Source organism: Corythoichthys intestinalis, chromosome 5 (genome assembly GCF_030265065.1).
Source record: "Corythoichthys intestinalis isolate RoL2023-P3 chromosome 5, ASM3026506v1, whole genome shotgun sequence".
In the NCBI taxonomy this organism is placed as follows: Eukaryota; Metazoa; Chordata; class Actinopteri; order Syngnathiformes; family Syngnathidae; genus Corythoichthys; species Corythoichthys intestinalis.
In genome coordinates this window covers 29541795-29565269 of record NC_080399.1, presented here as the reverse complement: position 1 = coordinate 29565269, position 23475 = coordinate 29541795, and the positions used below count along the sequence as shown (strand labels likewise).

General features: G+C 40.1%; 1 protein-coding gene across 3 annotated transcripts in view; it reads left to right on the top strand.

Moving 5' to 3' along the window:
* Positions 1 to 23475, top strand: part of mgat4c (mgat4 family member C) — a 192414-nt gene that overhangs the window by 69947 nt on the left and 98992 nt on the right. For 2 of the 3 annotated variants that reach the window (XM_057836466.1, XM_057836467.1), the window contains exon 3: positions 6399 to 6449. The gene's annotated coding sequence lies outside the window, so the exon portion shown is untranslated. Of the gene's footprint in view, positions 1 to 6398; positions 6470 to 23475 lie in introns of all 3 variants that reach the window. The other variant, XM_057836468.1, reaches the window with a different exon arrangement.

The window sequence follows — 23475 nt, the reverse complement described above, 5'->3', positions numbered from 1 at the left end:
CTCCTCGCGTCTGTCGGCAGTGATTCGTGATAATAGTAAGCCATGTTTATGACGTTTTTATGAAAAAAGACGCAAAACACACCCGAAATATATGAATTTCAGACGTTTGTCGATGGATGTTTACCTGTGCGTGCCCCCTTCTCAAAATGGCGACACGTTGCTAAGCGAGATGACGTCATCGTGACATCACGCCGACTTCTTCCATACACCAGAAGTACATCGGTAGCCTTGTCCTTAAGTCTTTCTGATGGTTTCCCCCTCACCTTTTTACTGCAATTATATAATGAAAACCTGAAATTATGGCTTTTAGTTTTGGTGTGCTGCCCCAAGATTTTAAGTGGCCACATCTGGCCACCCCTATGAAAAATTTCTGGAGGCGCCAGTGGTGTGTGGGGTGGGCAGGCGTATCTGTACATGCGCTTGCTTCTTGTTCTACGCTTACTACGCCGAAATAAAAGCATGTATCACAAATCAAAAGTCAACATTTAATTAAAAACAAAAAACAAAACAAAAACGACAAGACGCAGGCGTCGTAAAATCAAAATGGAGTAAATCAGGTCCGTCGTAACCTGGGGACTACCTGTATATTCGTTATTGTAAACTGTAATATAATTGGAACCCTATTGCTGTCCTTAAATAAAGGAAAAATACTCAAAGGGCACTCACCTCTGTCTGGTCTTGAGTCAATCGTCCTGAACTAGCCATTGACCAATTGTCAGTCAAACACCCCAGATCAGTCTCACTATATTGTTTCCCAGTCATGATGGATTGCTTTGCGACACCATATTCTTCACCAGTTAATCACTCTGGACTGGCTACCAGTCACAACCTTGAATGAAACACCCTCAAATTGATCACTGGCCATTGACCCTGAAATGGTCACCAATCATTCGTACTGGATTTTGTGCCAACTCCTGGAAACCAGTCAATCACAAGAAATTTAGCACGAGTGCTAAGAAAAGCTCCAGTGTTACAGCATAATGAAAGCTCGATTTGCAATCTCCAACTCATCCTTCTTTCCTGCCTCCCTTTTTGCTTCTTGCTTTGAGGCTAATCACACAACAGCAAGATGATCAATGGCGCCTTCCGCGGCCAAACGCTCTGGCGGACTTAAACAAGCCGCATGTCACCACACAAAGATTTTCTGCCCTTGATGGCAAATGATTTTCGTTGACTTCAGCACCTCGCTGCAGACGTTCATTGAAACGATTTTCTGAACAGGAGGGATTATGCATGGAAAACAGAGCATAGAGTATTTTTGACCAAAGACCTGCAAGACATGAAACCCATAAATATCGTATCGTTATAACCTATCCAATACATATATTTGTATTATATACAGTATTATAAATACTGTGTATATATGTGTATATATATATATATATATATATATATATACACACACACACATATGTATACATATGTGTATGTATATATACATATGTGTGTGTGTATATATATATATTATATATATATATATATATATATATATATATATATATATATGTATGTATATACACAAATACAGTTTACACGGTATTTTATTATACTGTAATCCTTAGATGAATCTCCCATTTCAGCACATAAGCCCCATTTTATTTATTTTGAATTATAGTAGATAAGCAATAAATTATGTAAAAGGTAAATATCCAAGCAAAATTTCAGACTTGCGAAAATGTTTCATAGTACACAAAAATTCTGTTGATGTTAAAAGATCGAGTACATGTCTATTGTCACCAATGCAATATACAGTGACAGCATTTCTACATTTTCTCAAAACCTAACCCACATTCTATTACCCAACCCTTAGCCTAAACCCTGACCATGAACCCTTACCCCACTTCTCGACCGAATGCTAATCTCATCATTGCCCCGCACCTACTCAAAACCATTACCTCCTAAAACATCACAATCATTAAACCTATAAAACCCTGTTACTTGAAAATTATTTTCTTTTAAATTTGGCAAACCATAGAGAAGAGAAAACACACAAACGATCGGGGTAGTTTAATTTGAAGAGGATGAGAAGGTGACTTGTGGTTGGTAGCAAATACAGTAGAATTGGTTGTTATCACTCCCATAGCAGCGCAAACCACTCTCTTTCAAATGGTTCTGCTTGTGCACACTTATGAAATTATGACCCACCTCTGCATAGATCCCGATAGAGAATTACGCCAGCCTCTCACTAGTCACTAAAATAGAGCCCTGTATCCCCAACAACATACCGTAATTTTTGTACTATAAACCGTACTGGAGTATAAGCTGCAGCTGTCCTCACTGTATTATGGGATATTTACACAAAAATGTATTAATCGGTAACACTTTATTTGACAGCGGCATCATACGATTGTCAGAAGGTTAAATTAACCACCATGGCGCTTTGAAACAATTAGCTGTAAAGCTTCATTGCTTTAAGAAGCTTCATTTGGCCATCACTACTCCGCTGGGGGAGACATTCAACCTCTGCTGCCACCTGCTGTCAACATTGTTCTCTTCTAACATGCCTCCTAGCATGCATTGCAGCACTACAGACATTAATAACAATCAGAATTTGTGTTCTGTGCTAATTATTCTTCAGTTACTGTTCCAGTTGTTTCATTTATTGCTATTTATGGTATTTCGGTAACACTTTATTTGACAGTGGCGCCTTAATCATAACATAACATTGTCATGAGCATTCATGAATGCTTATAACAGATGTAATTTTGTGTTATCCGGCAAATTATCTCACTTTTGAATGGATTTAAAAGATCTGAGCTGGACATAAATGGAGTTCGTGCAATCATTTTCCGGGTTACACCGAATGACATTTGTCATAAGCATTCAATGTTGCCTATGATAGTGTCAGGTCATAATTATGACGCCACTGTCAAATAAAGGGTTACTTATTAACCCAAATAAATCAACTAATCAGCCGCAGTGGACAAAAAGCTGCAGGATTCAAAATGAGGAAAAAAGTGGCGGCTTATAGTCAGAAAATCACGTTAGGTATTTGCACCTGTTTAAAATTTTTTTTTTTTTCCAAACATGTACAATCTTTAGCTTTACTAAATGGCCCAATACCAAAGCCCCTCAACCCTAATATTAACGTTTGTACATTTCCCCTACTGGTTTTTGTTATTGTTCAATATCAGCCAAACACACCTAATCGATTAGTGATGATAGTGTATTTTTCCTGACTAGTTATAAACAATAAGCATCTGTTGGAGAATCTCCACATGAATTCAAGAGACACCTCTATTCTTATCCTTCCATTATCCTGGCATGATTTAAATCAATTTCAAACAGGAGCGCCAAGCAGCACCTTGGGAAAACATATCAGGTAGCAATAGCGAGCTGAAGGACTCCCAGCATACCTTTTAACAGTGACTTAACAACAGGCACAAAAAAATAAACCAATGTGCCTTTTTTTTCTTTATCTCCGAGATGAAATCCTCTGCAGGTCGAAATGTGAAAGAAAAAACGTGCAGGTAAGAAGGCGACGAGAAATGTAAATAAGCGAGGGAGAGTGTGTAGGGAGGAGCTGTGACAGCCAGCTTGTCAAAAAGTCTACCATGAATATTGCACCATGCTTCACGCTTTCAACACGCACCCCTTCACACACACACGCTTGCACATGTGCACACTAAAGAAGGAGACTGCTCAGGTGTGCACTGACAGACACATGGACAGTTGGACACATGGATGGATGGATGGATGGATGGATGGATGGATGGATGGATGGATGGATGGATGGATGGATGGATGGATGGATGGATGGATGGATGGATGGATGGATGGATGGATGGATGGATGGATGGATGGATGGATGGATTAAAAAATGGATACTAATTAAGATGGATGGATGGATGGATGGATGGATTAAAAAATGGATACTAATTAAGATGGATGAACGGATGGATTAATTGAACGCATGGATACTAATGAGATGGATAGATGAATGGATGGATGGTGTGGATTAGATTTAGGAAGGATGAGTGAATTGATAGATGAATAGACATTTAGATAGGTTATGTGAATGGATGTATGCAAAAACAGATGCATGACTAGTATAAGATGGATGAGTAGGTGGGTTGGTGGACTGATTATGAGGGCTAATCACAAACAGAACTGACTGCTGTGCTTGGCACACTTGGTTTTCATATTGCTTCAAAATGGTAACATTTCTCAACATGGCAAGTTTTTTCTGCTATTCACACATTATAATCCACCTTGCAAGTACCTCATATGTCCACCGCCCTGGGCGTAATTTTTTTCCCCGTGCGTCCTCAGGGGCTTCATGCCGAGGAGCCCAGGAGAGAGATCATCACTCCGACCTGATTTCTTTCGTGCTTCCATCTCACTATGTTTGTCCATTTTGTGGAGAGGGTCATTCTGATACATACGGGACCATGGTTACAATCCACTGGCTTGAGCGTTTTCATTTTTCATGATTTTGTCAAATTAATGTGACACATAATTACCTTCTTGATGATGCGTGACACCGTCATGAATAATCATTAAATTGCGCCCAGTCATCATCACTTAAAAGGAAACAGAGTCCATCGATTTTCTGTAGTGCTCAACCTATTAGGATGTCAATGCAAACATCTGCGCTATCACCCAAACTACCCAAATTAAGTTTAAGGTCAGAACGTAGTATGGACAAGATTCTAAGGTGAGAAATGGGATGAGGGGCTGGTTCGGTCCATGACCTAATCATACAAAGAATGATGCTGCATAATTTCCCGTCAGATAATTCATTGGTGTTCTGTGGTGGAGTGGAGCGCATATATCAGGACCGCTGGCAGCCGCCTCCTATATCGATGGCACTGCTAATGAGGGCAATCATGAGAGAAGCTTTAGGACCATGTTGGATGGGATCAACAATGGTAACATCTGGGCCAAAATACCACACATAATTCATCTCCTACTTCAAAAAGTAATCACGATTGTAGTCATCGTATAAATCCCTTACGTTCCACTCAACTCCCAATAGGGATAATTATTGGAATCCAAGGCACCTTTCCAAATGCTAAAAATGGACAGGTTTACTATCAGCCGTCACTGACTGTAACCCTATATTTCCCACCTGGAAAGATATGGCATTTATTTAGCATCTTTAATATCCATCTATAGAAGATTTTTCTCCTGGATGAAATGTAAAAGCATGATCTCAGGAAAGCTATTTAAACTTACCAGGAATGTTGATGAACTATAACATTTTTGTTGAACGGAATGGTACAAAGTCTATCTTGATCATTGTGCATGTCTAATCTTGAACACAAAAAAAATTAGACTGGGCTAGAATAATATTCACAAGTGCACTGAGATTTGATGCTATTCACTCCATCAACAATATGATACGATAAGATACATTTCACAAAAATTAATTTATGGTGCGATTCATTAAACTCCAATAATTACAATGCAAAGTGATATGATACTGTAAAATAAACTATTGCAATCTGATAGGCTTTACACCATTAGCATACAATATAATCACCTCAGTTTGATATGATTCACTCAATGTTCAGTACTTCTGACTGCAATCATAATAAACTCTAACTACAATTAGATATATTTTGATTATGTCCCGTCCTTACCAATTACAAGGAATATGTTTTATTTACCTGCAATAGTGGCACCAACACTTGAGTAATGTATTTTCCTGAAGTGGCCTATGATTTGTTTCGTTCCCTAGCGGGCGAGCAAGAGACTAGCCACACAAAGACAGAAAAATGAAGTAATGCTGCTGCTGCTGCTGTGGCGTCCTGATTTCTCGCAATTAGGCATGTGCTAGCAAACACCCTTGACGCCGCTGACCTCCCGTCACACAGCGGGCGTCAGGACTGGAAGCTTCTCCCAGCTTATTACGGCTGCGAGTGTTATGGTAATGGAAGGCGGGTGTGTGTGCTGGTGATAGCGCCGCGGGAAGGATAGCCTATTATCCACTGCTGTGTGCTCTTATCCGCCACCGGCCGATGCTAATAATGGCACGACAGAGGGCAACTTTTCTGTTCTGGTGATGATGCAGGTGGATGGAGAACGGTTCAAATATATACAGTATAATATTAATCTGTGTGACGGAGCAGTGACAGTATTTTCTGCTATCCATTTACTGGATTTAACATGAGCTGTTTGTCAAAGCATTAGACTGTTAGCACAAACACAGTACATGCATATGTTTATGGTAGATGTAGAGTTAGCGCTATCCTTGGCTTGCATAGAATAGCTCTTATTTGTGTAAATTATTAGTTTCAGCCAGCAGGAGTGATCACAGAGGACTATTTTTTAAATAATTGTTATTATTTTAAGTTAAATGGCATTCTTTTATTGTTACCATTGCTATTTTTGCATTTGTTTACTAAAATATTTTTTTAGCATGTGTGACATTAGCGTATCTCTTTGCTTCTCAGGAGTAGCTGACAACTTCCTGATTTGAGTCAACTTCAGGGCACAAGACTACGGTAAGAGTTCCACTCTAAAGGTGAGGAACACATTTTTGGTGATGATGCCAATCTTTTGACCTTCCCAAAAATGGAAATCAGGGCGAGACATGCTATATTAGATTCCTCCTGAAGTCACACATTTTCAAAGACTTAAAGTGTAAAATAATACAAAACAAAAAAAGTGTTTTTGCTGGCGTGCTGGGTGCTGCCTACAGGCTTTATCTTCCAGAGGAAATATTGACCAGCGACAATTGCACTTTGCTGGCATTATTACTTTTCAACTGTGCGTGTGTATGTGTAAAATGTGAACAAATAACACATTTGTTTGAGTAAAGAGAACATAAGCAAAAGTGTTTTGGTGAGCCGCAAAAACCCAGAGGAGTCTCTGAATTAAAGTTTTGTGGCTTGTGTGTGTTCGTGCGTGGCCCGCTGAATAACTGTGATGGTGGAAGGCTACTTGATCACACCAGCATTTAACTCATTCACTCCCAGCCATTTTCATCGGTGCAACCCCCTTCGCTCCCGGCCGTTTTACTGGATTTTGACTGATTTTAGAAGGCCCACAAAAAAATTCTGTTCTATTGCTATACAAACATGGAACCCACCAAAAGGAAGATTAGACTCTCATCTTTCAGCAGAAAAAAAAGTTAGCTGATATCTTTTTCCATTCTTTAGAAATCAGCATTAGAAAATAGCTTAGTTTGAGCAGTTTTTCAATTTATGATGAAAAAAACAGAGAAAGTGAGCTTTTTGTAAACGCATACATTTCAAAAATAACTTTGACTTTAACACAGCTATTTTTGGCTTTAGTTACATCCCAAACATCTGAATAATATTTTCCTTTTACAAAATGACATGAACAACAAGAAAAATAGAGCTTTTGATAGCAAAGTAACAATTTCTTTACACATAACTGACTGAGAGATGACGCTGTTGTGGCTGCGACAGCTGGGGTAAACTTTTCCCACATGTCTCATGTCTCCCGCCTGTCTCATAAAGATGGAGTTTTTTGGTCTTTCTTTTGTGGTGACCGCTGCCTCGTGGCGGAGTTCGCCTGGGGAACTTGGGTTCCTGGGAGGGAACTGGCTTGGCTGTGCGCGTTTCTGGCTGAGTCGCGGGGCACTGAAGGGTGTGGGGGACGCGAGCGGCCGAGCACGGCCGCGCGGGGTCTGCTCAGCGAGCAGCACTGACTCAACTGTATCGTCCGCTGCACTGGTGGTCCCAGTCGTCCTGCTCGGTCGTCCAGCGCCTGGCATCCCGGGCATCACCTCGGTTGTTCTGCTCGGTCGTCCGCCGCCTGTCATCCTGGACGTCCATTCGGTCGGCTTCCACCGGAACCCCGGTCATGCGGCCTGGCCATTCGTTCTGTTGAATCGGGTTGCGGGTCTTACCAAATGCGCTACTGCCCTCTAGTGGCCAGTTTTATTGCTTTAAAATGGATTTTCAGCATTGTGCTTTGGAGCTAAGTTGAATCAGAACCTAGAGATGTCTCTTGTGAAAAAAACGTAAATCTTTGGGACACTGAAACAATTAAAAATAGAACGTATTTATACGTTTTTGGGAGCAAATGAGTTAAGGAGGTCCAGGCATGTAGCTAACCATAACTTGGACTCTAATCAAGAAAGCAACGGTTATAACTTTAATGATAAAAAGGATTAGAGTCATACTGTGTGAGTGTGTGATTCATTTAACATTGAAACAGGGTTCTGAACTCTCACATAATGAACATGTCTCTCACGCATTTCAGGCCATCCTCATGCCACATTTCTCAGGGAAAAAATATGACGTTAACAGTGTCATAATGTAAAAAGTAAACTCGCCTGAAAACCGTTCCATTTAAATTTTGCTGCGTAACTGTCGTAATACCGATCTAAAGAATATGCGCTGTCAGTACAATGGGGTCCACCTCATAGATATCTTATACGTAAGGCTAGAGGTCTCAAGGTTGTGTCGGCGGACTAAGTGAATGGCGGCCATTTTGCCTTGAAGGGTTTCTGTGGTGGACTCTCTTTTAGTGGAAGTAAAGTACGTGATTTTTTTTCCTGTTCTTTTCCTGAGCAATGGGTCATCTGTGTTTCAAAAATACGGAATGGAGGTGAAGAATACATGTATCCATATATTTACAGTATATTAAGAATCCTATTAATATTTGAACCTATCACCATTCAAATACCCCTCATGCACAGACATGTGCACTAATTTCATCATACTTTTGAAGGCATGCATTGCAATTGCTATGCACGCCGTCTTTTTTTTTTAAATTTTTTAATTTTTTTTAACCTTTTAACTTTTTCTCGAGCCCCGCAGTGGAGTGCCGCACTTGAGTCAAGCAGGCCCTTGACATTTGGTAAGGGTGCGGGACTTGAAAGACAAACACACACTGCTGGAGACACTTTTCAGATGAGCACAAAAACACTCGAGCTTGGGTGAAGCAGCCTATTACTCAGCTCATTTTCCTATTCAGGTAGACTTGTGATATGGTCACTTTCTGGTAGTTTTAAGCCTTCCTCTGCGGGAATTGTTTTAATTCCTCAGTCTGTTTTGGGTAATGTTTTATCTTTGGTTCATTGCAAATTTGTCAGTCCTTGGTCCTTTTCTGGTGAATGCATTCATTGGTTCAGAAATCATTAGTCCAATGTGGGTGGTCCTCGTCCTTAGAGATGGCATTGCATGAATTTGACATATACTGTAAATGTATCTGTATATATATTTATAGGCAGTCCCCGGGTGAGGACATACCCGACTTACGTGATTTCGTCTTTACGACGCGGGAGTCTGTTTTGGGTAATGTTTTACCTCTGGTTCATTGCAAATTTTTCAGTCTTTGGTCTATTTCTGATTAATCTATTCATCTGTTCATTGCAATTATTAGTCCAATGTAGGTGGTCCTAGTCTTTAGAAATGGCATTGTATGAAATTGACATATATATGTATGTGTACGTATATCAGTGTTGTCACAGATTACTTGAAAAAGTAATTTAATTACTGATTATTGATTACGCCTAAAAAAGTAATCTAATTACTTTACTGATTACTTCATTATCAAAGTACCTAAGTTACTTTAAAAGTAATCTATCAATTACTTTTTACCCATTTTTCTCCCTTTGCCGCCTCAACATAAGAATGACAACAGAAAAATGTCATCACATGTAATTGACTTTCCGATGATTGAATTTAAAGGGGAATATCAGAATTTCGTGCTAGCTTAGCCACTCCGGAGCCCTGAAACTAACAAATATCTCACAAAGTGCATGGAATTTGTTGAAATCAACTCCACTGACCAGTTAAACTCCGCTAACTCTAAGATTAAGCCTAATGTCAAAACTTCTGAATTTCGGGTTATGATTAACAGCATATCAGTGCCAATGTAAAACAATGCAAACTGACTGCACAAAATTGCAAAGGTGGTGGCAGGCGTGGATGCGCGTGTACAACCCGGAAGTACTCCTCTCAACACACATCCGGTCAATTTGGCTACAAAACGTGGCGACAACTAAGCACTTTTCACTCAATCGGACTTACAACACATCCCACAGAGGCTAAACGATCACATCACCTCACGGCATAAATTAGCAACACGCATATGATGTAAACAAAGCTTGCCAACTTGGTGCGATGACTGCCCGTCGTTGCTACGGCAAAGCTACAAAACAGCCGCGCATGTAGGCGGTCCAACCATTTGCTGATACCCTCCAGAATGAAGGAAAAATACTCACCTTCATTCATGGATATCCACAGATCAACATTCCCTCGCAACGTCTCAACACTCGGCTCGAATGTCCACCCGCCTCAGTCCCACAACACATATGACGCGAGACCAAAACAGGAAATAGCTACAGTTAGAGGTTGTCATGGAAGCACATACCGGGAACCTTCTATTTTAGCATTTTCTATTCAAAATGCTCTTCGTACACGACTACAATATTCTTCATTCTACATAAGTCATGAGGCAATGAAAAAATAGTAATGCAGAGACACTAAGGAAACTAACTTTAATCAGATTACTGGTGTAGAAAAATGAACGCGTTAGATTACTCGTTATGGAAAAAAACTAATCAGATTACAGTAACGCGTTACCAACTAACGCATTACTGACAACACTGGTGTATATATATTTATAGGCAGTCCCCTGGTTACGACTTACCCGACTTACGTGATTTCGTCTTTACGACACCGGAGTCTCGATGCCATTCTGTCTCCTGTCCTTTTTTAGTTGCGTAAACAGCACCTAGTTCTTGCCATGTCAGGATCCCCTAATCCCCCAGCAGCGTCGCCGCCATCCTGCAGTTCCTGACGGCGTCTGGTCCCACTTCCCGGTTCTCAAGCTGCTGCTGCTGCCGCTTTCCCCCGGCGCGAACTCCTCTTGCAAGCCCCGATCCGGATTTTTGAGTTCGGACGGCGAGCGTGCGTTAAGAGAGGGGACGCAAGCGACCTTGAACAGCCATGATATCACCCTTTTCTCGTCTCCCTACTCTTTCCTCAGAGCTGTCACTCACGAATATATATTTTTTCAAGCCCGAATAGTCATTGAATATAACGGCATTTAACAGAACGTACCTCACAGTATCTTATTTTTTTACTTTATCTTATTCTTATTAATATGATTTATAATACATGTTTTTGGACACTTATTTTGAGGTTCAGGGGGTATCTTGGGGTGCTTCAAAGGTTAATTCCGATGTACGCGGAAATTCGGGTTACATCGACAGCCTAGGAACGGAACTCGTTCCGGAGACTACCTGTGTATCTATACAAGATGTTTGAGTTATTGGCGTGTCCATCATTCAATTACTCTATTTTTATGATTTTAGCACTTGTTAAAATTATGGGGGTTATCTGTAACAATTGGGTATATCTGTCAACTTAAAAAAAAATGGATAGTTAAAACAATTGAGGAACTTACGCACAAAGGTTTGGCCACCCCTGGTTTACATTATACTTCCTCCCCTGCAGGCTTGTAAAAACAGTGAATGAGCTTTAAAGGAGCAACATAATAACACTCTCTCCTGCAGTAAGATGGGGCCTTGACCTCATCTCCTGAGCTTGCCAAAGAAAAAAAAATCTCTTGAAGCTCGCCAATTGCCAATTTACGACTCTCGAGAAATGCTGCGGCTATCCCCGTCGAGTCGCGGTAAGACGTCAAACAAACACAAAAGCCACGTAGGCTGTTGTCATCACGCCAAAGCTTTTCTCTCACTAATAAGCAAGCAGAGCTTCTCTCGGGACAAGCAGCTGGCCGTGTTTTTACAACACCATCAACGCACGCCACTCCTCGTTCATCAGCAGCTGTTAGCCACGCATCCTCGCACCTAATTGCTCTCACTCGCACTCGGGCCACAGCCTAACATTTTTTTTTTCAGTAGCAGTTATCAGGGCCTGATGGATGCTGGATGCAGCTAATTGAGGAGAGTTGTTTTTCTTTCACTGATAACTGTCAGGGATAACGAGATGTACGTAGCTAGTTCACAAGGGAAAATAACATGATTGGCAAACCAAGATTATTATCATCACCTTGACTACAAAAATAGTCATTCAATTCCTAGTCCAAACAGGTAATTTCCAATGTGAAAACAAACAAACAAAAAACTTAACTGGTGCACACAAACAAGTAAATTCAGTTGTGAATAAAAAATGTGAACCCTTGTGTGTGGCAAACAACTGATTCCAGAATTCATTTGTTTGGTGCGCTGCAGGGCTCACTCATTCAGTGCGCACCAGGGATTACTTGTTTGCTCCGCGCTTGGGTTTCCTCGTTTGTTGCTACTTGCTACCAAAAAAGGGAACACTGATGCGCACCCACGTGAGCAAACTTTGTTATCAGGGCAAGTAAGTAAGTAAACACAAGGTTCGTGTGGGTATGTGTGAGTGTGCATATCTGTTTATGTGTTTGTTTTTTCACAAAAAAGATGTCCTCTACGCCCTTTTTATCTCTAGTACACAACCTGATTTGAATCGGACCAATGTGGGAATTGAAGTCAGCCGACCATGAATGCATCATTATCATCATCATAACCTCTGTGTGAGTGATTAACATACATATAGTGTTTGCTCTGCTCTGCATTGGTGATAAAACATACACACCCAACACATGTGAAAGGGCGTACAGCGAATGCTCATAACTCTCAACTTGCAATTAACGGACAAATAAATCCTAAATTCTGTATACCGCATATAATTTTAAATGCATTTAAAATTACATTACCCTTAAAGAAAGAGAAACGACACGAAGGTAATTTGTTATATTAAAAAAAAGTAGAAAATAATACACCAGAAGAACTGAAGAATTTATGAGGACATTTTGCAGTTCGTAATGAAAATCGCTTCTTTCCTATTAATCATTTTAAAACATTTTGACTGCATAATTCAGTTGCTTCATCACGATTTCGTAGTTCATTCTTGATGGCACCACAAATGTGAATTTTTTAAGCTTTCTTTTTCTGTTTTGCTTGTTGTGTTGTTGTTGTTTTACAGTATTTAGATAAGGAATTAACTTGTGTGCATTGCATTTTACCGGTAATTGAATCATTTACATGTAAATGCACTCTTTTCACTGCTTTATCAGACATCTAGTCTGAAGTTCTCCCTCACTTTGTTGCTCTTGTTGTTTTTCTTCCCCTTCTTTTTGGCACAGATGAGGGTTAAGTGCGCGACCGGATTTACCGGTATCGGTTTGATATCGGTATCAAATTTTTGGAGTTGGACAATATCTGGATATCGGTTATCAGTCAAAAAGTCATTATCAGACAACTCTAGTGAGGACACTATTTGAATTGCTACTCCTCCATTATTTGATGACAGATCACAATGACATGTGGGAGGTATATTCCAGGAATATATTGATTTTCAGTGTCTGATTTTTTTATATATATTTTTTTGTCCCAGTGCTGATTCATTTCATTCATTTACTGCGGACTTATTGTTGCCTGCAGGTTCCGAGTTATTTAAGTACAGTATAATGTTTACTCAGATTAGTTTAAACCGCATAGTGCAAGGGTCCCCAAATACAAATTTTGAATGTCCACAATTATTTTTTTTTTTTTATACAAGCATGGGTCCATTTATTAATGCCGGTCAAGTACAAGGCAGGTCGAAGGTGGTAAAGGTGGTTTTCTTTTGACCAAACAAAAATACAGTGTACATTCTGATTAAACAAACATAAATTAACAAAACATTTTTTTCCATTTTAAATAAAAATACCCCCCCCGCCCCCCCCAAAAAAACATGCATATACAATGTTTACGCATATACACTAAATAATGGCGTACCGCACGCATGCTATTTTTAGACAGTGACGTCGCATCGTAAAGTCGAAGAAAAGTCGAAGTGGGACATTATAGACCCGCCCTCGCATAGAAACAACGTAATTTGTGCTACTTTTCTCCAGGTAATCTTTCAAAAACGAACATGCCGATCACGCATTGCTTTTTTGGGAACTTGTACAAACGACTCTAGACATTACGACACATGAAGGATGTTTTGTTCATACGTTTCCAGAAACCAAAAACTCGTGAGGAAAAAATGTGAAGACCTAATCAACTTGCGCAGACTTTAACACCAGCTCGGTGAATCTATTCACATTTCATATGCAGTAAATATTTTGTTGGGCTGGCATGGTCTTTCAGAGGACAAGGAGGTAAGCCATTTTTATATTTTTAACTTATTTTTTTAGCGTAACGTTGTGCTGTACTGCTTCTGTCTGACAATGAATGACATGAAAAGAATTACAATGGTATCTGACTGCCACTGTTACCGTTTCTGTTATTTATATATATATATATATATACACTTTAGTAAGGGGGAAGTGTAAATAAATTATAGAATAAAGATTTGTTATCAATGAAAAAATTAAAAGTGTTCGTTGGCTGTCACTGAGTAGCATTTGCGATCGCGACACAAAGCTAACTAAATTACCCCCAAGAACGGTAAGAGACGTAGGACAACCAGAGGATATATAAGAAAGACAGGGCTGATGGTAAAGGATAGCTTGTTGAAACAGGAGAATGTCATTGTCAGTCGCGTCGATAAAAAAGCTAAGTCTATGCTTAGGTCGTTTTTTTCGTCTTTTTCAGCCTTCGACACTCAAGCCATCTCTTTAACTGAACATATTTATGTTCTTCCACATCTTTTCCAGTGAATTTGGCACCAAGCACATCATTTTCGGAGAGAATTGGTAGGTTTAACTCTGTAAACATCTCCTTCGTACACGATTTCCATTCATTTCCTATAAGGGACAAACGGTCGCTTGTCCCTACTTAGCAACAGTAGCTAATGTCATGAATATTAATGAGCGGAAGTGACGTGTTGCTTGCGGTACGCCATTGAAGAGATCTGTGATTAAGGTTCAGACAATTTTGTAACTGTAAAACACTGCTGGACAAAAAAGAAAACGTGCAAGTAGTACAGTACATATTCACTTGCTCAGAACATAAATGACAAGCTCTGTCATTAAGGTGCAAACATAGCAATTATTGATAGTAACTTTAACTGGAAAACACTGCTCAATGAGAGAAATGGCATTTGGGGGTCACAAAGCTGTTTACCAACATCATCAGTCAGTACTGCATTTTCGTTATCCACTTTTATTCACTTGGTCAACTTTGAGCATACCATTTTGTTAGATTTGGTCTTCTACTGGTGGCATGTAAACAAACAGATTGCAAAGTTCCGGGTGCAACTCGTGTTTCACACGGCTGCGGTCCGTCCAAGCTAGCTAGCAGCATGCAGGCTCTCTCAGCCAATCAGCGCATCCACGCACGCTCTCTCAGCCAATCAGCGCATTGTTGTCATAGAGATGACAACAGAAGTAGGAACATGGAAGATATTTGACTAAAAATGAAACAGAATTTAGCGATAGAAAAGTAGCGCATAACGATAGATCGGCGAATTATACAAATGACATGTTGGAAAAAAAGTTTTTTTTCTTCGTTTTTTTCGTTCGTCCATGGGTCTGCAGAGAGGTGGGCCGTGGTCCGGTCGTGGACCGTGGTCCGCCAATTGAGGACCCCGGAGATAATGTTTCACTGGTGCACAACAACATAAATCGTACCTTTTAGGAATAAAACTTACGATAACAAAACAAGCGCAAGTGTGCCCCAGCACACTACATGCCGAAGGCTATGTACTTCAGGACTTCAAAGTTAGTGTCCACAAGAACAACAACAACCTGAGTGTCAACTTTAAAGGCTTTCAGCCTGTAAGAAAAATCTTTCAGAGAGAATCATCGCTGGCGCTAAGTTCCTCAAAGAAATAAAATAAACTAGGCCTGCAAGCAGGACTAAACGGGCCCTCGCAATCTAGCGCAACTCGGACGTCACGCAACTCGGACAGTGTGCAGGTCAGGGTGGTGGCAGATCGTCCTCTCTAATCATCTCATTAGAACCTAACATGCTCGAAAGTCGCCTCTTTACATTCACACACCTAAGAGATAAAAACCCCTATTGGAGAGAGTACTACAAAAAAGGAGCGGATAAAGGGTCGTCACGGCAACAGACAGAGACATGTGGACATGGGCCGTAAAATAAGTATTTCAAAAGGTCTTGAAACTACAATGACCAACCTGAAAAGAACTGGGCATATATTAGAAAAATGAGTGACTTTCTATTGCCACTAGTTGGCGCTGTAGGGTTGATGCAAATGACCCCTACTGGACCCTTCAGATTATGACTCAACAAGCATGAGATTGTTTGGCGCAGATATGTTGTAGTTACAATTTATGACTGTTCAAAACTTGTGGTGAGACGAAATGGCTTCAGTCATTTCACTTCTCCTGTTGGACTCTTCTGCTTCAACCAAACCTCAGTATTTTTCATCAGGCACCTGAACACATGTCTTATGGCTCCCCTGATGCAGGTTTCAGGTGAATATTTTTTTTTCCTTGGAGGAAGAGGCTGTTTAGTAAAAAAAGGCATTTCCTGTTCCCACTAGGGGGCGCTAGGCCTAATGGGTAATGTTTCAATGCACTCGTGTTAAGGGTGGGATCCCGCACATACATGCCAGATATGAAAAAGATTGAACGTTGTGTCAAGGAGCTATTAGTCTTTTACTGAATTTGTCATTTTGCCGAAAAAATGGTCGACTTTGGCACCACGCTCAGGTCAGACCCATGAATGAAAACGCACCATTTTGAAAATTTTAGATCTCCTATGTCTCCTGAATAGTCTCACCTATTTTAAAGATGATCCAACTAACTCCCTCTGTGACAAGGTCTCAATTGTGCACCCTATTAATTGATAAAAATTTCACATTTGATCCAAAATACCCGATTTCCTGTTGGGTTTGGAATATGGGTTCAAGAGACTTTCTGGAGCAGTTTTGCACAAGGTATCAACTCCCCAAATTTCATTGCTCTACGTTAAAAAAACCTAATTGGAAAGGCCTTTTTGAAAAATTCAAGGGGGCGCCACTGAGCCATTTTGTTAGATTTTTTTGTAATGTTGCGAGATTATCAAAATCCACGCAAAGCCGCATGTATGTGCAAAATTTGGTGAGTTTTTGTGCATGTTCAGGCCTCCAAATGTAAACTATACTACAAATGGGTAAAAATTTCACATTCGATCCAAAATACCCGATTTTCTGTTGGATTTGGAAAATGGGTGCAAGAGACTTTTTGGAACAGTTTTGCATAAGGTATAGACTCCCCAAATTTCATTGCTCTACGTTGAAAAAACCCAATAGGAAAGGCCTTTTTTAAAACTCCTTTCTTTCGCCACTAGTTGGCACTGTAGAGTTGATGCAAATGACCCTTACAAGACTCTTCAGGGTATGACTCTCAACAAGCACGGGAAGTTTGGCGTAGATATGTTGTATATCTGCTGAGTTATGACTGTTCAAAGTTTTTTGCGAGGCAAATTGTTGATGGTCATTTTCACTTTCCAGTTTTGACCCCTCCGCTTCAACGAAACCTCAATATTTTTCATCAGACACCTGAACACAGGTCTTAAGGCTCCCCTGATGCAGGTTTGAGGTCAACAGATTTTTTTCCCTTGGAGGAGGAACCTGTCGCGTAAAAAAAGGCATTTCCTGTTCTCACTAGGGGGCGGTAGGCCTAATGGGTAATATTTCAATGCACTCGTGTTAAGGGTGGGATACCGCACATACATACCAGATATGAAAAAGATTGAACGTTGTGTCAAGGAACTATTAGTCATTTACTGAACTTGTCATTTTGCCGAAAAAATGGCCGACTTTGGCACCACGCCCCGGTCAGACCCGTGAATGAAAACGCACCATTTTGAAAACTTAAGATCTCATATGTCTCCTGAACAGTCTCACCAATTTTGAAGACCATCCAAATAACTCCCTCCGCGAAAAGGTCTCAAATGTGCACCCTGTAAATCGATAAAAATTTCATATTCGATCCAAAATAACCGATTTCCTGTTGGGTTTGGAATATGGGTGTAAATGCTTTTTTGGAGCGGTTTTGGACAAGGTATAGACTCCCCAAATTTCATCGCTCTACGTTGACAGACCCTAATGTTATAGGCCAATTTTAAAATTTCAAGGGGGCGCCACTGAGCCATTTTGTTACATTTTTTTGCAACGTTGCAAAATTATCGAAATTGACAATTTTCCGCACGTATGTGCAAATTTTGGTGACTTTTCGTGCATGTTCAGGCCTCTAAATTGGCCGTTTTCATTTGCCCTGAAAAAAAAAAAAACAATTTTTTTAAAATAATCCTTTGCAAAACAATAGGGCCTTAGCACGCTTAGTGCTCAGGCCCTAATAATCCTTTGCAAACCAATAGGGCCTTCGCACGCTTAGTGCTCAGGCCCTAAAAATAAATAACACAAATTGGTGAATTTGCAAATGGTGATACATGAATAAGTGCAGTTCCACTGTACCTTCTGTAATGCCCTTCCGTTTGGGTAAAGAGAGCCACTTTTGCTAAACAAGTTTAAGCCGATTGTTGAATGCTGGGAGAATAGTAAAACACAAAACAATTGCAAGGCCCGCCTCTCAAAGGCAAATACACATACAAGTACCTGTACATGACAATGTAAAGTACATTGCATTGTGATATACATACATTTCAAATTCCTTTTTTTCCAACAAATTGTTTTAGATATGTTCGACAGAAAAAGTCGGCTAGGGTTTACACAATTCATGAAGGCTCTGTCTCTTTGGCCCCTCGTGTGGTGTCGCTACGAAGACACTGTAAAAGGAAGAAGGGAGGTCTCTCGGCAGCTCTCCCGAACGTGAAAAGATAATTGTCTCCTCGCTAGAATGAGAGAGGGAGGTGTGTATGTGTGTGACCCCCCGAGCAGGTACGAGGGTCCCTTCTGAGGTGTCGTAATTACTTGTGCTGATAGAGGTGAGAGGAGGACGCTGCCCGCTTCCCGGCAAAACCACCCCCTCCGCACACTCTTGCACTTGCCATATGCAGCGTTTAATGTCAGTGTAATCTGTAAAGGTTAGCGCTGTACATCTCCACAAGCAGCTGAATCAGTGCTCTGGAAACACACTGTGACATTAAGAATGCCGGCGCCCTTTAGTCCACTTTAATACGACCACACTTTTTGTGCTTCGCTTCAGTCGGGAACAATAATCACATTGGAAACCAGCTTTTCTCAAGCTACGTTCACATCTTTAGCGCCTGCTGGTGCTGACTGAGTATTACTTCTTTTGTTGTTGTTGTTTTTTTGTTTTGTTTTTTGTAACACACCGATGAGTGAAGAGCTAAATGCAAAATCAGGCTTCATTGTGAATTGAGTAAATGTCGTATGCATCTGTTTTCAACCTCATGGTCATTTTCATTTAGGGCCTTCTAAACTCATATAAACTAAGCGATTAAGGGTGTAATTTGAAGATATTCTTCAAATGACAATGTTTTGCAAAGGGGTCTCTAAACTAATGAATTGTGTATCAGGGACATATTTTTAGTTTTATTAAAACCAACCCATTTACTCACAGGTAATTACAGCATTGGTACGAAATGGGTGTTTTCGTTTTTGACATGTAATGTTTTTTCTTAGTACGGTAATTAATGAAAAGGGCTTTTGAGCATCTGGTCTGTTAATTTCAAGCCATTCGTTAGGGCCAAAATTTACAGCAAAGGGAAGCAGAGCAACTTTTTTAAAAATACTTTATTTTTACTGATTTTTTAAAAAAAAATTTTATTTCAACAATAACAGTGGAAAACAACAACATAAAGAATGACCGACATAGATACAGAAAAGCTAAAAAAAAGAAAGAGCGCCATCTAGTTTTTTTTTTTTTTTTTTTTAAACTCTATATACCCTTGGTCCTCAATTAGCGGACCGCGGTCCAACGCTGGACCAAGGCACACCTTTCTGCGGACCCACGGACGTACGAAAAAACGAAAGAAAAACAACAACTTTTTTTTCAACATACATCATTTGTATGACTCGACGATCCATCGCTATGCGCTACCATTCTATTGCTAAATTCTATTTGCTTTTTAGTCAAATATCTTCCATGTTTTCACTGCTGTTGTCATCACTATGATAACGATGCGCTGATTGGCTGAGAGAGCCTGCATGCTAGCGAGCTAGCGTGGACAGACCGCAGCAGTTCAGCAACCTCAAACACAAGTCGCGCCCGGCACTTTGCAATCTGTTCGTACATGCTGTCGTGTACTTTATTTTTCACTCAATAACGTGAGTCATACTGTGAGCAAACGTGATTCATTTATTTATTTCCTCCTGATACCCCAGCACTCTCGCTGCATATGGGCAACGCCCATAGTAAAGCAAAATTGAAGATGAGATCTTGTTCATGTCTCATTTACATTTCTGAGAAGTGAATCAGCAATAATCGAGACCAGAGTGGTTTTCTCAGTTTTCTCAAATTTGTCTCATGAGAAGTAAGTCTCACAGTGAGCATTGCATGAGAATGGTCCTACTGACACGATTTCTCAATAAAATCTCACAGCTGTTTCCTTTCAAGGTCTCACCAAGAGACAACTATGAGTACTTGTGTTGATCCCAAATGCGTCTCAATTTTATCTCCTTACTTGGAATCACTATCTCAGTAATGTTTCAGTGAAAGATATGGATGGGCAAAGTATTTTATTTCTTAAACTTGCCTCAAAGCTGCCTCTTTTACTGATCTTGCCAAGCAACTCTATATTATGCCAGTCACAAATTAATCTCAATTTTCCAGTGTGCCACTGCTCATTTTGCGTTTTCAAGATTCTTTCATTGCAAAAAGAGAGTAGTGTCTGCTCTGACATGTCCAATTACATCTTAATTCATCTTTTGCTAAAATCTGAGAAAATAATATTATCGCTCAAATAATTAAATAACATCTGGGTCATTTGGTTCATCTTGTTCAATGTAAAAATTAGAGATGTGACCGAAAATTCGGCGCCAAAAACTATCGGCCGCTACAAATGCATTATCGTTATTTGGTTTCGAAGACCGAAAATTTACGACAAAATAGTGTGAAGAACCTTAGTCCTGTTGTTTGATGGTGTAATCAAAACACGGCGAAAAGCAACGACCTGGCTAACGATGTCTCGCTAAAACTACTGGTTCACAGGCAACATGTCTGCGATTTAGAAGTTTAAAGTATCAAAGAAATATATAAATTATTAAATAAAGCCAAATAAAATAAATTTGCTTCATCGCTGCTACAAGCTGTTTCTGAAGTTGCTTTCTATTGATGTGCCGTGTCACATCGAGTACAGTGCATCTGAGCCTGTGCGTAGCTCAGTGATAGAGAAGTCTTTCCCCAACCTAGAGGTTGTGAGTTCAATTCTCTGTCCTGATGAGTTGAAAAAGACACTGAACCCCATGTTGCTGCGTCACCAGCAGGTAGATGAGCAGCGTCAAAGTGCTTTGAGTGCCTGAAAGGTGCTATGCAAGGATAACTCCATTTTCAAATAAAAGAAATTCTCTTCTCATTTATTGCTCAAATCTAGTTTTCTCTAATCAATCTCCTTTGTCTCGATGATGTCTTTGCTCATAGGAGAACAAACTCTGAAACAAATAAGCAGAGAATGAGATCAATTTGAGATGATCAAATTCATCTCACAAAACGAGATTAAGCAACAGATTAGTAGCAAATTTTTGCTATGGGCGTTCAAGATCACAACGTTAAGCAACGTTCACTAACACCACACATGCCACCAGTAGAAGATCACAATGTTAAGCAACGTCCACTAACACCACACTTGCCACCGGTAGAAGACCGAATGCTCAAAGTTGACCAAGAGAAGAAAAGTGGACAACGAAAATTGCCGTTTCAATGAGGAATGGAATGACAAATATGCGTCCTTTTTACCAACTGCAAGTACCAAACCTACAGTATGTGCTTAATATGCCTAAAGACGGTTGCTCAAAAAAAAATAAATCTCACTCTCAGATTTATTCAACCACAAGACGCACTGAAGTACTGGCTGATGATGTGGGTAAACAGCTTTGTGACCCCCAAATGCCATTTCTCTCATTGAGCAGTGGTTTACGGTTAAAGTTACTGTCAACTAGAAACTGCAATTTCGGGAGAAATTACACACCTTGGTCTTTCCTCTGTGGAGATACAGATCTTAGCCCCACTCAGGTCTATCAATAGAATGGATCATAATGCCAGTCATTGGCACTAAACATAGTTAAAGCCATTAGAAAAGATTGGGAGAATTGGACGTCCATGTCCGTCAATGGCAGCACCCTCCATAATTGTTAATGGAATCGGGGAAGTTTGGGGGACACGTCCTATTGATATCTAGTCATTTTCTGTTGATTTGGGAAAAAAAAAAAATTCCCATTGAAAATGAATGGGAAAAATTTTGGACGTCCATGGACGTCAATGGTATCAACTTACATAAGCGTCAATGGAATCCAAGTACATTGGCATCAATAAAATGAACAAACATGAAGAAATGCCATTGGAAATGAATGGGAAGTTTGGACGTCCATGAACGTCAATGGCATCACCCTCCATAAGCGGCAATGCAATCGGGGACATTTGGGGGACACGTCCTAATGATATCTAGTCGTTTTCTGTTGATTTGGGGAAAAAAAAAAAATCCCATTGAAAATGAATGGGAAAAATTTTGGACGTCCATGGACGTCAATGGTATCAACTTACATAAGCGTGAATGGAATCCAAGTACATTGGCATCAATAGAATGAACAAACATGAAGAAATGCCTTTGGAAATGAATGGGAAGTTTGGACGTCCATGGACGTCAATGGCATCACCCCCCATAAGCGGCAATGCAATCGGGGACATTTGGGGGACACGTCCTAATGATATCTAGTCATTTTCTGTTGATTTGGGGAAAAAAAAAAAAATTCCCATTGAAAATGAATGGGAAAAATTTTGGACGTCCATGGACGTCAATGGTATCAACTTACATAAGCGTCAATGGAATCCAAGTACATTGGCATCAATAGAATGAACAAACATGAAGAAATGCCATTGGAAATGAATGGGAAGTTTGGACGTCCGTGGACGTCAATGGCATCACCCTCCATAAGCAGCAATGCAATCGGGCACATTTGGGGGAAACGTCCTATTGATATCTAGTCATTTTCTGTTGATTTGGGGAAAAAAAAAAAATTCCCATTGAAAATGAATGGGAAAAATTTTGGACGTCCATGGACGTCAATGGTATAAACTTACATAAGCGTCAATGGAATCCAAGTACATTGGCATCAAAAGAATGAACAAACATGAAGAAATGCCATTGGTATTTAATGGGAAGTTTGGACGTCCATGGACGTCAATGGCATCACCCCCCATAAGCGGCAATGCAATCGGGGACATTTGGGGGACACGTCCTAATGATATCTAGTCATTTTCTGTTGATTTGGGGAAAAAAAAAAAATTCCCATTGAAAATGAATGGGAAAAATTTTGGACGTCCATGGACGTCAATGGTATCAACTTACATAAGCGTCAATGGAATCCAAGTACATTGGCATCAATAGAATGAACAAACATGAAGAAATGCCATTGGAAATGAATGGGAAGTTTGGACGTCCGTGGACGTCAATGGCATCACCCTCCATAAGCAGCAATGCAATCGGGCACATTTGGGGGAAACGTCCTATTGATATCTAGTCATTTTCTGTTGATTTGG